The sequence below is a fragment of the Triticum aestivum genome, chromosome 3A (assembly GCF_018294505.1).
Source record: "Triticum aestivum cultivar Chinese Spring chromosome 3A, IWGSC CS RefSeq v2.1, whole genome shotgun sequence".
In the NCBI taxonomy this organism is placed as follows: Eukaryota; Viridiplantae; Streptophyta; class Magnoliopsida; order Poales; family Poaceae; genus Triticum; species Triticum aestivum.
Window position 1 is genome coordinate 509,645,457 of NC_057800.1, and position 15,333 is coordinate 509,660,789.

Below are 15,333 nucleotides of genomic sequence, written 5' to 3' on the forward strand. Positions count from 1 at the left end.
GGCTCGCTCCGGCGCGGGCAGTCCGAGGGGGCGCGGGATCTGGCGCTCCAGCAGGGGCGCCGTCAAGGGGAGGCGCGGATGCGTGCGGGCGGGCGTCTCGCGCGGTCTGTGCGTTGTGTGCGGCACAAGTCGGGCGCGTGGGCGGGAGGTGGTTCGGCTCGGGAGGCACCGGGCAGGGAAGCTCGTCAGGCGGGCGTGACGCGAGGAGGAAGCCATGGCGTTTCATTCGTAGTTTGAGGTGCTGCTGCTGAGGGTGCTGCGCGGTGAAGCTTGGTGGTCGGCGTTGGAGAGTGCAAGGCGCAACAGGAACGGCTCTAATGATCTCCACGCTTTTAGGTGGATCAGATCTGCGGGCCTCCATAGGGATGTGTATGTTCCGGGCGAAAGCCTTGACCCGACTTTGTCGGTGCCGTCGACGGCGGCGCTTTCAGGCGTCGTTTCCCTCCTTGGAGGCATCATTGTGGAACTCATCTTCTTCTATGTGGGGCTCGTGTTCTCCGGGTGAAAACCTAAGCTCCAAATTTTCCGAAGCGGGCGACGGCGGCGCCTTCATCGTTTCCCTCTTGAGGGCGTTGCTTGGGAGAGTTAGCTTGTGCTTGGTGCGTTTGGTTTTCTCCTACGTCGGGTTTGGTGGATGTCGGGGCAGCGGCCCCGGACGACTGATGAACGCCGAGGCGGCGGCCTCGGAAAGTGATGCGCGGTGCGGCTCCATGGGGCGGGGCGGTGGCTCGGCCTTTACTTGGGTGGCAATCTTGGGCCACTTGGGTGGCAGGCTTGTCGGTCCGGTCGACGCGTTTCAGAGGGGGCGGTCTGACTTTGCGTCAGGGCGGCGACCCCGGATGTGATGCGACGTTCGTGGTCTGCGAGCGGTTGCCCTGAGCAGCGTGGGCTGCAGGTAGCTGGGTCGCACGACGTTGCTGCTCGAGCGGAGCGGTGGTACGTTGGGGCGGCGGCCCCGGAAGGTGGTGCCGGTTAATTGCGCTGGGCGCGACGGAGCGGTGGATGTCGGGGCGGCGGCCCCGAGAAAATCACTATGGCGTCCAGACTTCTGTGGCAACGATGATGGTGGGAGCGATGTCGGCGACGCGGCAATGATTGCGATAGTCGGCTCTTCTCCGGCGTGTCCACGATATTGCCTCGGTTTGTTTGTTGCTGTGGAGTCGAAGCTGCGGCGGCGAGGCCCTGTGGTATACGGTGACTGGTTTCAGTCTATGGGAGTGGGCCCGGCCCTTGTTGTTCCGGTTTTTGTCCGGTTTTCCGTAATTAACTGGTCAATTTTTTTCTGCTTAATTAATAAATGAGGCAATCTTTGCCTCCGTTTCGAAAAAAAAAACAATGCGAGGTGCTTCAGCAACACGACCTACTAGGGCCTGATTAGTGATTACGAGACATGTATGTACTCCTACTACATGGGCTGACCAAAGGGATTGAATGCCAGCTTAAACACGGTGTCCTCTCGCGAGGAGCCACGGGGGGCCTAACCGAATGCCAATAATGCCATGCTCATGCACGCTTAAACACGTGGTGTTTTACGCGTGATTCATCGGTCAATGCGAGACTATGTATGTAGTACAAGACAGACACATCTGGCAACGATGTCCGCAAAAAATACAGTAGTACTAGTAGACACAATCCGCTGCACTGCAGAGCGGTGACCGCGAGACCCAGCAGCGCGCCCGTGGCCCTTTACAACTCACCGCGATCACACCGACAGTTTTCCACCCGCCCGCCCCGCTCCGCCCCTGAACGCAACCAAAATCCCTGCCGCTTCCCTTACCTCCGGCCCCGCGAGCACGCACGTGAAGAGCAAAAGGAAGAGCGCGCGCGCCATGATGCAATTGCGAAGCTCGCTCGCGGTCGTGGTCACGCGGCCCCCCGCCCCCCGTGGTCTGCTTTCTGTTCCATCCACCCGCGCGTGTGCGTGCTTGGGCGGGCGGGCGCGGCAAAGTTGACAACCGGCCATGCCTGCCTGCGGTCCGTGCGCTACAGGCGACACGGACGGGCTAAATTTCGTGTTTTTGACCTTTTTCTAAAACCTATTTAAAATTTGACCCTAGTTTAAAAAAATTCGAGATCGGATCATTTTACTACCACCAAAGACCATGACGGTAGGGTATAACAGCCTACCGCCAAGGTCCCTGACGGTAGAGTTGCATGCCCTATTGTCAAAAACTTCCTGAGTATTGGATACAATGTGTGCTCGTGCCTACCGTCAAGTATCTTGGCGGTAGGGTTGTGCAGGCTACCGCCAACCGGGCCAATTCGATTGGCGGTAGCGATGTTTCCTACCGCCAATGTCCCTGGCGATAGGCTGTTAGACCCTATCGGCATGGACTCTGTCGATAGAAAAAGGATCAGATCTTATTTTTTTTTAAGATAGGATCAAATCTCAAATAGGTTTCAGAAAATGGTCAAAACATGAAAATTTGCCACACAGAGGTCGACACGACGCCAGCTCTCCGGCCTGTGCAGACGTGGCTTTGATTCATCCGGCCTTCAGGCCTCGAATGGCGGGCTGAGAACGTGAGATGCCCGCGTTGGGAATTTGAGTCCGATCGGGTCAAAGCCCGGCCACCACTGGACCGTACTATGCATCGTCAACGCAGTACCCCTTGGTGCGAACCTATGATTCAAGTCCTGACGTTCGTATTATTTTTGAATTAATTTCAGGATTTCGACGATGTGCTTTTAGTAGAAGGAGATGTTTTCGTCAACGACGAGACACTTACGATGATTTCGTAAATCTCAAGATGATATTACGGTTCACTGTCTCGAAGGTGCTCATATGGGTAGGGTGTGCATGTGTGCGTTCATAGGAGTGAGTGTATGTGCGTATGTATGAGTGTTGAGTCTGTACCGTGTTAAAAAACGCAGTACCCCTTGGTTAGTTATAAGAGCATCTGCAGCCGGACTTGGCAAATCCGACCCCTCAAACGTCTGTGGTGTCCACGGACAGTGACCGGTCACGCCTCAAAAAATGCATTCCACATCCGGATATCTCAAATTATAAATCTCAAATCCATATTGTTAGATGCAATGTGATGATCTTTAAAGAGAGCTCGTCCACTCGCCGTGGCCATGTTCGACAGCCGGCTGCGTTCCCCAGAGTATTGGCCCAGTTGCCGGTAAGGTAGAGTAGGGCATGGGACACGAGCCGGCTCACGGGACTCAAGGCGCCGCCGTCTCCCATGCCCTACTCTTCCCCGTCGGAGTTCGGAACCAGTTGGGTGCCGGTGGATGTCAGATCGATGATAGATCCGTCCTGGAACGAGCCGCCGACGTCCACTACGATGCGATTGCGCCCGAACTGCTGCACCATACGGGGCGCCGGAGAATGCGACTCCGCCTCGCCGACGTCCACCGTCGCGAGGGCTGACACCGCCTCCTGCGCCCGCTGCCTCGCACGGCGGGCATGCCATGCCATGTTCTCGTCGGACGAGGCACATGGTGCATCCCGATGCTCGGCTCGCCAACAGAGGGGTTGCGCGTCCGCCATCGGTTCGGATGCCAGACGGACTGCACCACCTCCGGTGAGGCAGCGACGACATCCCTAGCACCGGACCCATGCGCCATTTGGGCAGACGCAATGGATTCCCGATGGAAGAAGTCCGAGCATTGCCGTGCACGGTCCTCTTCCCGGGCGCAGCGGAGTGTAAGTCGGACGACCATCTCCTCCTCAGGGCCGCGTTGGATGAGCTCAGGGTCGACGGATCTGGAGGTGAAGGAGTCGGATCCGCTGCTCGCCATGCCGGAGACGGCCAGACGACGTCGGAGACGAGCTTGGGTGGCGGAGGTGAGTGGAGTGAAGTGACTAAGGTTTGGTCCATCGAGCGGATGGGGAGGAATATATGTGGGATAGAGTGGGCCAGCGTGGGTTGGGTCTGACGTGGCGGGCGTGCCCCATATCCGCCCCATATTTCCTCGGTATATGAGGGGTGCCAGTCAGCCCAGGGGTTTGAGGGCCGTTTGAGGCGCGCATTCGGGTTAAAATTTTGCGGCTGGACAATGACCGGGCGCCCCTCCCGAGCGTATGAGGTGGGTTTGAGGCGTCCGGCTGTAGATGCTCTAAGAAGTAAGAGCATCTACAGCTAAGCGCCCCAAACCCGTCTCATACGCCCGGGCGGGCGCGCGATCATTGACTGGTCACGATTTTTCGACCCAGACGGCTCCCTCAAATAGGCCTCATACGCCCGGACTGATCGGCACCTCTCATATCCAGCCCAAATGTGGGGTGGATATGGGGGCGCCCGGACGCGCCCGCCATGTAGGACTAACGAAGGGGTCCCATGTGGAATCGTCCGGAAACCTGGCGGTCTGGCGACTGCCTCCTCCGTTGCCGCGTGGCACCGCTCTGGCTTGCCGTCTAAGACCAAATCCGCCTATTTAACCCGGCATGCGTCCCGCAACCCTAGCCCATCCACCCCCACTTCGCGCCGCCAGTCTGAACCCATCCACCTCCTATCTCTCCCGCTCTGCCCACACTCCGACACTCCTCCATGGTCCGGAGGAAAATCACCTACCACACAATGCTTATGCTGGAGCGCTGGTACGAGATCCAACAGGAGATCTGGGCAAGGGAAGCCGCGTGCGTCGCCTGCATCGCTGTCGGGTGCCTCCGGACTCGCAGGAGTCGGAGGAGGAGGAGCAGCCGGGGGAAGAGGAGGAAAAGGAGCTAGCTCCATTGGAGGTTGAGGAGGCGGAGCAGCCGAAGCAGGAGCTGTCGGACTTCAATATGGAGCAGGTGAAGGCGGAGTTCGCCGTCGCCCAATCAAAGGAGATGGTGGAGGAGCAAGCCTTCCTAGAGCCCATCTAAAATGAGGCCCATGTGGAGGCCAATCGGGCGTACCTCTAGCAGGAGCAGGCGATGTCCGACGCGCTCTTCGTCGAACTGAACACGGAGATATAGGAGGAGGAGGCTGAAGCGGAGCAGCCAGAGCTGCAGCTGCCGCCCATGTTGCCAAAGCCAGGCACAGAGATCGTCGACATCTTCGACGATGAGTAGCTAGGTGATCGACACAGTACGTAGGTTTACTTCGTTTGCATGTCCTTGTATGAATTTAAGAATCTAGTATGAGATGTCCGGATGCAATTAGTAAAATTTGAGGCATGCTCGGTCATTGCCCGGGCTTGTCCGCTGGCGTTTGAGGGTCCATATTTGACATATTTGGTTGTAGATGCTCTAAGACTATCCACAGTCGGACTTGCAAATCCGACCCCGAAATGCATACGGACGCGACCGGGCGCGTCCACGGACAGTGACCGATCGCGCCTCAAATATTTGATTCTGCAATCGGAAATCCCAAAAGTAGAAAGCTTAAATCCATATTATCACATGCAACATGAAACCTAATCTAAACATAGCTCGCCCAGTTCGCCGTGCCCATGTCCGGCGGCCAGCTGCGCTCCCCAAAGTGTTGGGCCGGTCGCCAGCAAGGTAGAGTAGGGTATGCCCTACTCTTCCTCGTCAGAGCTCGGAACCTAAACGGTGTCGATGGACGTCAGATCGATGATGGACCCATCTTGAGATGAGCCGGCGACATCCACCACGACGCGGTTGGGGCGCCCGGACTGGTGCACCATACGTGGCACCAAAGAATGCGACTCCGCCTTACTGACGTCCACCGCGGCGAGGGGTGCCGCCGCCCTCCCGCGCCTGCTGCCTCGCATGACAGGCACACATCACCATGTTTGGTTGGACGACACCCATGCTGCGTCCATGGCCTTGGCGCCAATGGTGGGGTTGCGTGTCCGCCACCACTTTCGGACGCCAGACGGACATCACCGCCTCGGGTGAGGCAGCGACGACCAACCTAGCGCCGAGTCCATGCGCCATTTAGGCGGACGCAATGGATTCCTGACAGAAGGAGTCCGAGCGCTGCCTTGCATGGGCCTCCTCCTGTGAGCGGTAGAGCACCAGCCGGTCGGCCATCTCATCCTCGAGGCCGCGTAGGGTGAGCCCGGGGTTGACGGATCTGGAGGTGATGGACTCGGATCCGCTGCTCGCCATGCTGGAGAAGGCTGAAGATCGTCGGACGAGAGCTTAGGTTGTGGAGGGGAGTGGAGTGAAGTGGCTAGGGTTTGGTCCGGCGAGCGGATGGGATGGAATATATGTGGGGTCGGGTGAGCCAGCGTGGGCCGAGTCCGACGTGCGAGACGTGTCCGGGCGCACCAGGGCACCCCATATCTGTATCATATTTGGGCTAGATATGAGAGGTGCCGGTTAGTCCGGGTGTTTGAGGCGTCTGATGAAGTCGAATTTTTGTGACAAGTCAGTGACCGGAGATGCTCTAATGGTCACTGACTTGTCACAAAAATTCGACTTCGCCGGATGCCTAAGACGGGTTTAAGGCGTCCGACTGTAGATGCTCTAAGTATAATCCGTGCACACTGAATTTATTCAGTACCATGAGGGCATATGTTCACAGATGCTACCGCCGCACAACAAGTGGGTGCATGAAAAAAGAAGCGAGCTTGAACATTCTCGTAGTTCTTGTTAGAGTATATGTTACGGTAGGGATTTGTTAATGTTGATTGTAATTTCTGTGTATGATTTCTATCTTAAATCTTTAAAAGTGGCTTCTTGCCTTGAAGGTACGTCCTTTGTATATATTCATCCTCAATGCTCAATAATACATGATATCGGCCGCAAATTTCTATACCTAACTTTACCATAATGTGTGTGACGTGCAACGTGCTGCCCCTAGGAGGTCGATCTTTAAGGGCGTGTTTGATAGCTTGCATTATGTTCAGTCATGTCCGCTGGATGCAATTTTGGCATGTTTGAATGCCCGAGTTGCATCAAAATCTTGGCTCGTGCGAACGTTAAAGCATCTCGAGTTCTGGTTATGAGGAACACTTGAAATTGGCCGTTTTTCTAAAGTCAACGCCAGGCGATGCAACTCGAGGCACATGGGTAGAGGCTGCTACACACGTGGTGTCATGGGAAACCGCGACCATCTATTGGACCTGAGAGCCCCTTGTTGGTTCGGCAGGGGGGAGGCCGCGTTGCACAAAGAGCAGACGAGCGTGGGGCAGCACGACAGAGATCACACAGGCAGTTTTACCCTGGTTCGGGCCGCCGCGAGGTGTAAAACCCTACTCCTGCTTTGGTGGATTGATGATGGAAAGGTGGTGGTGGAGCGCAGTACACTTGCCTGACAAGGGCAGCAGTGGCTACGCGCGTATGGGGGTGTGAGTTATCCAACCTTCTAACCCTTTCTACGGTTGCCATGGGCCTCCTTTTATGGGTTAAGAGGTCACCACAATGGCAAAGTAGTTATTATGCACTGATAAGATAGCAAACAATGCTATCATACCTAACTCTGCAGGCTGACAGGGTGCGTTAAATGCACCGCTCAACGTCACATCGCTGGTTTCCCGACAAGCCTTGCCGGGCTGCCTTGCCAGCTCCACACCTGCTCGCTTGAAACGTTGCAGGACGTGTGTCATCTGTAGGCATTTCCTGTAGAGAAAAGCTTCCATGTGGCGAATGGCTGCCACTGAATCACTTTGCGGCTTGACACCATACTGATTGACGATGTGGGTTCTGGCAGAGTAGTTGGTGAGGTGTTTTTGCCTCCGTGAGCCCCATCAGGCTCTGTCGGGGTGCTTCGAACGCTTTCTTCCGGGGGTGGACCCATCCTTGTCGAGCTTGCCTGCCCGGCAAGGGAGACTTTTCTCCTGGTGGTTTTGCTTCTCTGGCTTGACTTTGGTCCTCTTGATCTACACGCTGGTCCTTCGATGCTCTTGGTCTCTTCCTGCATCTTGGCTTGACCTTGGTTTGTCCGTGCACGAGTCCGGGGAAAACATATAACCCTGTCCATTTTCCCCGACATAAGCCCCCGGGCCTGAACCACACGTGTCGCGTGGCACGTTGGGTTATGCCCCAAACAGTGCACAGACATGTGGCAGGAGAGGGTTGTGCACGCCGGTTTGCCATGGCGACTAGTCAATCCAACGTCCACTTTGTGCAATTACTGCGCGTCGTGGAGTCGTGGGATTGTTGCAGTTAAGGTAAAACAGTAACTTTCTGAAGCGTCGCGCCCCTGCCCTGTACTTCCCCCTTAAGAGCAGGGAAAAATAGAGCGGCACGGTTCACCCGTCTCTTGCCCCACTCTCCCATCTTCTTCCTCCGCAATCCAAGCGACAGTTCCTCCTCTCGTTCTCCCGTTCGCCGCCGCCCCCCCGAATCCCTTCTCCTTCCGCACCGCCGCTGCCCCTCCCCTGAATCCCTTCTCCTTCCGCATCGCTGCTGCGGAAATGGGGAAGAAACCCGCAGAGAAGGGAAAGCAGATGACCGCGGCAAAGGAGGCCAGCGCCAAGGGAAGCAAGAGGGCGGCATAGCTGAACAAGAAGCGGAGTGAAGACGTCGTCTTCATCCCATCGACCTTGAGAGGCCCAGTCCTTCAAGCGAGGTACATGTACCTATGGGGGCAGACCGTTCCAAAAGGGCATGAGGCGCCCAAAGTTTTTGCGACAGGAAAGGAAGGTCCACCGGATTCATATCGATTCTTCTGAGCCTACTTCATCTGTGGCCTCTGCCCCCCTTCTCTGAATTCTTTGAGGCGATCATGAATATCTATGGATTCCACCTCCTTGACTTCACGCCAAATGCAATGACGACCATGGCCATCTTCGCGCATTTGTGCGAGAACTTTGTCGGAGTCAAACCCAATGTGGATCTGTTCCGACATTATTTCGTCCCGCGGCTGGAGACCAAGGGTCACCACTCCGGGAACATTAGCTGGATGCCGTGGGTGGTAAGGAAGATCTAGGATTACATCCCCGGGAACCAGTGCGAGAGGTGGGATGAATGTAGAGGGGATTGGTGATAGATTCAAGATGAGGAAGCCCTCGAGTTTTGTGAAGCACGGCAGGAATGTGTTGAGCGCAGCAAGGATTGGAGCGCCAAAGGTCTCACTGAAGATAGGCTGCGCCCGACAATCAACAGGATTACCCGTTTGAAGGCTGCCGGGCTAACCATCGAGCATGTGGGGGCAGATTTTCTTCTCCACCGTATCTCGCCGCTGCAGGAGAGGGACACACCTGCCTGACTGTACGGGGACGCTACTGATAGGATGAGGCTGCTCCCTGGGTTGGCCAACAACTTGTCATTTTATGGCCATGGCTGGTTGTGCGACCAATTGTTTGGGCGCTTTGAACTATTCAAGCTTTCGGCAACTGTTATCCCTCTGAACATTAATTCTGCCTAGGACCAGATGCTGAAGTGGATGCCGGACTGCAATGCCGAAGGGGTGGCGAGCACCTGGAAGCTACCCACCCTGGATGAAGAGCTCCAGTGGTCGAGCACCCTGGTGGAGAAGGCCACCAGGGTTGAAAATGGGATGTACAAGCGCACCTCCTCGATGGAGGTGGCTTACATTTTGAGGAGGCTCGAGGAGCACAACCTGCCTTACGGAGATAGCGAAGGGCGCAAAGGCCAGAAAGGGCAAAGGGAAGGCTGAGGATGACAGTTCGTCCCACAACAGCAGCGAGGCGCGGGCCACGGAAGGGGCTGCCGGGGAAGAGCTTGTCGAGGATAGCCTTGCCGGGCTAGAGGCCCTAGCCACGACAACAATGAAACTTCAAGAGGAGGAGGATGTGGGCGAGGTGGAGGAGCTCAATGAGGAGTGGCTTGCGGCTGGACCTCAAGCCCCCGAGCCGAACCTGGACCAGCGCACCCGCAGACGTGCTGCCAACCCCTCTAATCCGGCGCCAGCCGTCAAGAGGGTGAAGAAGACCACTGCCTAGGCCACCAAGGGCGAGGTGGCGTGCTACCAATCTCCTCGCCTTGCTCGGGTGGACTCCAACTCCTACTCTTGCTCGAGTTCCTCGCAGAACTCGTCTCCCCCGGAGCCACGTCGGGCAACGGAGCTGCCGGGGAGTTCTGCCCTCCCATCTTCGAAGAGAAGAAGGGAGTCTCTGCCTCCCATGGAGTTTAATTTGAACTCCATGCTTATTGAAGAAGAGTAAGAAGATTTTTCCTGCCCTCTGTAAGTATCTTAGATATGCTGGATCACTTTTACTAACCGACCTTCCATTTTGCTGCTGCCGGCAGGGAAGCGGAGGAGGATGCGAGAGCCCTCATTTACCGTTCATGGAAGAGGTTCCGCCGTCTCGGGTTGTTAACGGGCGCGGGGAGTTCAGCCTTGGGGGTTGATGCATAGGATCTCGTGCCGAGCCCCCAGTCCAGCCTTCGGCCTGGTGGTGGAGATTTGGTCCCGTCCGCCGGGGGCGACGGGGACGACCTCCCTATTCCCTCGGCCGGAGGGGGAGGTGAGTCGACGCAGGGCGAGCCCCTCCCCGAGGGACATGCTTCCCCTGCCACTCGAGCCGAAGAGACCCCCATGGAGCCCTTCACGAACGAGGTCACACAGAAGGCTGTCGTGACTACCACGGAAGAGGGCGAAGTTCAAGGCCCGGCAATAGACGTTGCTGGGGAAAACGAGGTTCCCGCCTGGTAGACTTCTCCAGGTACTCCACATATTTCCTTTTTCCTTTCTTGTTTTGATCGTTTCTCCTGATATTCCCATTTGCATAAAATTTCCGTTTCTTGGAGGTAGTGGACGATATCAGAAGGGTTGCCGCAAATGAGGTCGTCGAGATCGCCACCGCAGAGGGGCAGGACCTAGCTTCCGGGAATGCACATGGCTCTTTGGCGGTGGTGGAGCACTCTTTGAAGGACGTTCCGGTAGAGGGAGTGGTCATTGAGGTGAAAATTCCCCTCCAGACTATGGACACACTCCCCTCCTCCGGGACCATCACTGAGACTCCGCCACCCTCCTCGAGCACACTGGCCATAGTGTCATCGCCGCCTAGAACTGGAGCCCCCGATCTGTCCCTGACGACAGGCGCGGAGCTCGATGAAGAGCCTCAACGCCTCCTGGCTCTGCTTTATCAAGGGGCTGGAGTGTTGGGGAACATTGCAGAAAATTAAAATTTTTCCTACGGTTTCACCAAGATCCATCTATGAGTTCATCTAAGCAACGAGTCAAGGGAGAGAGTTTGCATCTACATACCACTTGTAGATCGCGTGCGGAAGCTTGCAAGGTGATGATGTAGTCGTACTCGACGTGATTCGAATCACCGATGACCAAGTGCTGAACGGACAGCACCTCCGCGTTCAACACACGTACGGGACGGGAGACGTCTCCTCCTTCTTGATCCAGCAAGGGGGAAGGAGAGGTTGAGGAAGACAGCTCCACCGGCAGCACGACGGCGCGGTGATGGTGGAGAGGCAGTACTCCGACAGGGCTTCGCCAAGCACACAACGGAGGAGGAGAGGTGTTGGGGAGGGGAGGGCTGCGCCTTGGAGGGTGGTGTGGCTGCCCTCCCCTCACCCCTCTATTTATAGGGGGAAGGGAGAAGGGGGCCGGCCCTCTAGAACCCATCTAGGGGGGGGGGGGGTGCGGCGGCCTAGGGGAGAGGGGAGAGGGTGGCTTGCCCCCCAAGCCAAGGGGGCGCCCCCTCTAGGGTTCCCCCCTCAACCCTAGGCGCATGGGCCCAAGGGGGGGGGTGCGGCCAGCCCACCAGGAGCTGGCTCCCTGCCCCACGCAGCCCATGTGGCCCCCCGGGAGGGGTGGCCCCTCCCGGTGGACCCCCGGAACCCTTCCGGTGGCCCCGGTACAATACCGGTATGACCCCGAAACTTCCCGGTGTCCGTTTGACAACTTCCCATATATAAATCTTTACCTCCGGACCCTTCCGGATCTCCTCGTGACGTCCAAGATCCCATCCGGGACTCCGAACAACATTCGGTAGTCACATACTAGTCTTCCTAATAACCCTAGCGTCACCGAACCTTAAGTGTGTAGACCCTACGGGTTCGGGAGACATGCAGAGATGACCGAGACGCTCTCAGTCAATAACCAACAGCGGGATCTGGATACCCATGATGGCTCCCACATGCTCCTCGATGTTGTCATCGGATGAACCACGATGTCGAGGATTCGATCAAACCCTGTATGCAATTCCCTTTGTCAATCGGTACGTTACTTGCCCGAGACTCGATCGTCGGTATCCCAATACCTTGTTCAGTCTCGTTACCGGCAAGTCACTTTACTCGTACCGTAATGCATGATCCCGTGTCCAACTCCTTGGTCACATTGAGCTCATTATGATGATGCATTACCGAGTGGGCCCAGAGATACCTCTCCGTCATATGGAGTGACAAATCCCAGTCTCGATCCGTGTCAACCCAACAGATACTTTCGGAGATACCTGTAATGCACCTTTATAGTCACCCAGTTACGTTGTGACATTTGATACACCCAAGGCACTCTTACGGTATCCGGGAGTTACACGATCTCATGGTCGAAGGAAGAGATACTTGACACTGGCAAAGCTCTAGCAAAACGAACTACACGATCTTTTATGCTATGCTTAGGATTGGGTCTTGTCCATCACATCATTCTCCTAATGATGTGATCCCGTTATCAACGACATCCAATGTCCATAGTCAGGAAACCATGACTATCTGTTGATCACAACGAGCTAGTCAACTAGAGGCTCACCAGGGACATATTGTGGTCTAAGTATTCACACGTGTATTACGATTTCCGGATAATACAGTTATAGCATGAATAAAAGACATTTATCATGAACATTGAAATATAATAATACTTTTATTATTGCCTCTAGGGCATATTTCCAACAGTCTCCCACTTGCACTAGAGTCACCAATCTAGTTACATTGTGATGAATCGAACACCCATAGAGTTCTGGTGTTGATCATGTCTTGCACGCGAGAGAGGTTTAGTCAGCGGATCTGCGACATTCAGATCCGTGTGCACTTTGCAAATCTCTATGTCTCCATCTTGAACATTTTCACGGATGGAGTTGAAACAACGCTTGATGTGCCTGGTCTTCTTGTGAAACCTGGGCTCCTTGGCAAGGGCAATAGCTCCAGTGTTGTCACAGAAGAGTTTGATTGGCCCCGACGCATTGGGTATGACTCCTAGGTCGGTGATGAACTCCTTCACCCAAATCGCTTCATGCGCTGCCTCCGAGGCTGCCATGTACTCCGCTTCACACGTAGATCCCGCCACGACGCTCTGCTTGCAGCTGCACCAGCTTACTGCTCCACCATTCAACATATACACGTATCCGGTTTGTGACTTAGAGTCATCCAGATCTGAGTCGAAGCTAGCGTCGACGTAACACTTTACGACGAGCTCTTCGTCTCTTCCATAAACGAGAAACATGTCCTTCGTCCTTTTCAGGTACTTCAGGATATTCTTGACCGCTGTCCAGTGTTCCTTGCCGGGATTACTTTGGTATCTTGCTACCAAACTCACGGCAAGGTTTACATCAGGTCTGGTACACAGCATGGCATACATAATAGATCCTATGGCTGAAGCATAGGGGATGACACTCATCTCTTCTTTATCTTTTGCCGTGGTCGGTGACTGAGCCGAGCTCAATCTCACACCTTGTAACATAGGCAAGAACCCCTTCTTGGACTGATCCATTTTGAACCTCTTCAAAATCTTATCAAGGTATGTGCTTTGTGAAAGACCTATGAGGCGTCTCGATCTATCTCTATAGATCTTGATGCCTAATATGTAAGCAGCTTCTCCAAGGTCCTTCATTGATAAACGCTTATTCAAGTAGGCCTTAATGCTGTCCAGAAATTCTATATTATTTCCCATCAAGAGTATGTCATCTACATATAATATGAGAAATGCTACAGAGCTCCCACTCACTTTCTTGTAAACGCAGGCTTCTCCATAAGTCTGCACAAACCCAAACGCTTTGATCATCTCATCAAAGCGAATATTCCAACTCCGAGATGCTTGCACCAGCCCATAAATGGATCGCTGGAGCTTGCATACTTTGTTAGCGTTCTTAGGATCGACAAAACCTTCCGGCTGCATCATATACAGTTCTTCCTTAAGATGCCCGTTAAGGAATGCTGTTTTGACGTCCATCTGCCATATCTCATAATCATAGTATGCGGCAATTGCTAACATGATTCAGACGGACTTTAGCTTCGCTACGGGAGAGAATGCTCGTCGTAGTCAATCCCTTGAACCTGTCGATAACCCTTAGCGACAAGTCGAGCTTTATAGATGGTGACATTACCATCCGCGTCTGTCTTCTTCTTAAAGATCCATTTGTTTTCTATCGCTCGCCGATCATCGGGCAAGTCTGTCAAAGTCCATACTTTGTTTTCATACATGGATTCTATCTCGGATTTCATGGCTTCAAGCCATTTGTTGGAATCTGGGCCCGCCATCGCTTCTTCATAGTTCGAAGGTTCACCGTTGTCTAACAACATGATTTCCAGGACGGGGTTGCCGTACCACTCTAGTGCGGAACGTGTCCTTGTGGACCTACGAAGTTCAGCAGTAACTTGATCCGAAGTACCTTGATCATCATCATTGTTTTCCTCTTTAGTTGGTGTGGGCATCACAGGAACGGTTTCCTGCGCTGCGCCACTTTCCCGCTCAAGAGGTAGTACTTCATCGAGTTCTACTTTCCTCCCACTTACTTCTTTCGAGAGAAACTCTTTTTCCAGAAAGCATCCGTTCTTGGCAACAAAGATCTTGCCTTCGGATCTTAAGTAGAAGGTATACCCGACAGTTTCCTTAGGGTATCCTATGAATACGCATTTTTCCGACTTGGGTTCGAGCTTTTCAGGTTGAAGTTTCTTGACATAAGCATCGCATCCCCAAACTTTTAGAAACGACAGCTTAGGTTTCTTTCCAAACCATAATTCATACGGTGTCGTCTCAACGGATTTAGACGGTGCCCTATTTAAAGTGAATGTAGCTGTCTCTAGAGCGTATCCCCAAAATGATAGCGGTAAATCGGTAAGAGACATCATAGACCGCACCATATCCAATAGGGTGCGATTACGACGTTCGGACACACCGTTTCGCTGAGGTGTTCCAGGCGGTGTGAGCTGTGAAACGATTCCACATTTCCTTAAGTGTGTACCAAATTCGTGACTTAAGTATTCTCCTCCACGATCTGATCGTAAGAATTTTATCTTTCGGTCACGTTGATTCTCTACCTCATTCTGAAATTCCTTGAACTTTTCAAAGGTCTCAGACTTGTGTTTCATTAAGTAGACATACCCATATCTACTCAAGTCATCTGTGAGAGTGAGAACATAACGATATCCTCCGCGAGCCTCAATGCTCATTGGACCGCACACATCGGTATGTATGATTTCCAACAAGTTGGTTGCTCGCTCCATTGTTCCGGAGAACGGAGTCTTGGTCATTTTGCCCAAAAGGCATGGTTCGCACGTGTCAAACGATTCATAATCAAGAGACTCTAAAAGTCCATCGGCATGGAGCTTCTTCATGCGCTTGACACCAATGTGAC